The sequence below is a fragment of the Octodon degus genome, unplaced genomic scaffold (assembly GCF_000260255.1).
Source record: "Octodon degus isolate 3935 unplaced genomic scaffold, OctDeg1.0 scaffold00114, whole genome shotgun sequence".
Lineage (NCBI taxonomy): Eukaryota > Metazoa > Chordata > Mammalia > Rodentia > Octodontidae > Octodon > Octodon degus.
In genome coordinates this window covers 9615260-9618185 of record NW_004524690.1, presented here as the reverse complement: position 1 = coordinate 9618185, position 2926 = coordinate 9615260, and positions in this window count along the sequence as shown.

The window sequence follows — 2926 nt, the reverse complement described above, 5'->3', positions numbered from 1 at the left end:
GAGGACCTCTAAACACACAATCGTCTTCAAAGCAAATCTCCAGTTATCTAAGGTCATCTTTCTAGACTCTGTCTTTTAAAATTCCTAATTTCCCTGTAGTGCCACCATGAAGACCAAGGCTTTAGCCCACCTCACTTATGAATTTTTTAAAACAATCAAAATCCTGACTTATAAAATATGTTTAATCCTAGATGACAGGCAGTTGAAAACCTGTGCAATTTTCAAGGAATTCTTGTCAACCTGTTAACATATGGTTAGTTTTAGAACAGTTTCTGAAGAGACTGTTAATTATCCCAAAATGTGTTCCTTTTGAACACTTGGCTGGACATAATTTTTAACATTTTTCACAGGTATTTTTGAGCAAATGACCAGTGGTGTCTGAGACAAAAAATAGTATTTGAGGCTTTCACATCACATGTTCAAAGGCAAATCTCTTGCTCTGGAAATCCATCATTCCTTATATTCCTCCTTCCCACTAGTTTAAAATACTTACAAAGTTTCAACACACTTGACGAGAAATCTGAGATAAATGTCATTTAATAAACTTTATTTGAATGAGGAGTTTCTAAGACTGGGCAGCCTTCCAGACAAAGGCTGGAATATGAAGATTTCTTCCCACTCAAGAAAGAATGGCTATTATCAAGAAATCAACAAATAACAAATTCTGGTTGGCTTGTGGGGAAAAAGGGACCACCAACAGTAAGGGTGGGGGTGTAGACTGATGAAACCACTGTAGACAACAGTGTGAAGATTCCTCAGAAAGCTAAAATTGTAGGTCCCATTCAACCCCACTAACCCACATCTTGGTATCTCCTAAAAGGATTAAAGCACCATACTACATCAGTATACTAACACCCACGTTTATCGTGACACAGTTTGCAGTCTCCAAATATTGGAAATAATCCATATGCTCATCAAACAATGGATGGATAAAGATGATGTGTTTTTTTTTAACTTGCAAGAAAATGGAGAGTGGTAAACAGCAGAGAAATTGCCTCCTTGAAATTTAGTTCTAGATTCTAGAATATAGCAATGCAAGGAAGGAAAAAAAGTCCAGGGATACATATAGCAAGGGTGTGATGTGAAAACTGAAGAGGAGAGCAAAGAGCAAGACTTCAATGCAGAAGAAGTGGCAAGTGGTGCTTTTTCCTGAACCTTGACCTGCTGTGTGGGAAGGGTGGCACAAACCTGCATACGCATGGTAACTACTGGTGATCTCAGAGGCCCTCCTACCTGTGGAACAGAAGAGTAGATGCCTCAGCTTGCAATGGCTGTGGAGTTGTTCAGGTTCAGATATCTCCCAGTGAGGGAGAAAAGCTGGTCACCATTTTGGAGAGTGGTCAACTGACTTCAGAATTCAGAGCAGCTGGGGAAGCTCCAGGGGAGCTCCTCTAGTAGCTCTAATGTTAGCATGAGGCAGAGCCTATGTCAGTTCAAGGAGTCAAGAGGGCATGGAGCCAACTTCAAGAAAGTAGGGAGCTGAATTTGAGCTTCCAGAATGCACGGGAGTGTTGCATTCTGAACAATTATAGTTGCTGTCTTACAGCTAGAAACTAGCGTGAACTTCAGTGGAGCTAAAGATGTGGCATTCCGACATTACTTACTACCTCACCAAAACTCTAAGGTTCCTTGCAGGGATTAGTCAACATAGATCTGGGCTCTGTCTGCCCACTCTACAGTGACAGCAGAGACACACCCTGAAGTGAATGATTTTTTTCTTTTTTTTTTTTTTCATTTTATCTTCATTGTTCTCATTTTTACATGACTGTGAACACTGTTTCAAATTTATGTTGTGGCTGTGTTTCTCTTCTGTTCTTATTTTAATCTTTTCCTTTTGTCTTTCCCTGCTGTCTTTTTCACATTTCCTAAGTTTGCAGAATCTTCCTTTGTTCTCCAGCCTTGTTCCTAATCATGTCCTCCTATTTTATTTCTCTATTTTTCAACCTAACATGTTTTAAATTTTCTTCCCTGAAGGTAAAATTCCATATTGAGGGCATATTTACTATATAATTTTCTGATTTGTCTCAGATTTTATTACATAACTACAAACATGGTTGGTATGGTTTGTGTCTTGTTGTCCTCCGAAAGAATCGTGCAGTTACTGGGACAGGATTCTCGAGTTTGTGATTAATTCACGGGGAGTCAATGCTGGGATTATAGGTATAAGTGCTATGCCTGCCTTTGGGCAAATAGGCTGAATACAATATAAGGAAGGGAGAGAGGCTTGCTGGCTGCTACCACCTCTGTTACTCCCTTTTCTCTTTGCTGCTTTCCACTGCCATGAGCTGCTGCCCTCTGCCATGTGTCACTCTTCCTTAGAGCCAGCCAAGTATGGACTGAAACCATGATGGTAAGCTAAATAAACCTTTCCTCCCTTAATTTCGGATGCTAGGTATTTTTTCCCAGCAAGAGAGAAGTAACCGAGCCAATGGTTTGTATGGCTAATGGTGGCCATGTAATGGTTATCACAGTCTGCCATTATCTTTTCTGCATTTGATGCGAACTTTTTGCTGACTGTGCTGCTTAAGCCAAGGTGACATAACTGTTCTAATCAGTTGTTCTCCTGGTATGCCAAGACTGAGCTTGACTAAGGACCATAAATAATACTATATGCCTGTGCCAAGAAAATAGGGGCTAGACCAAGTAGGCAGCAATTTCTTATTCCCAATAAACTGAAAAAGGATCATGCAACACATGAAAAACCTAAAATCCAGCTGTACCTGGAAGACATCTCTGAAAATAAGACATTTCTTAAGGGTGCTAAATACTAGCAATAAATCTTCCTGCAACAAGCAATTTATGCAATCCACCCAGGAATATATATATATATATTTCTCTTCTGTTCTTATTTTAATCTTTTCCTTTTGTCTTTCCCTGCTGTCTTTTTCACATTTCCTAAGTTTGCAGAATCTTCCTTTGTTCTCCA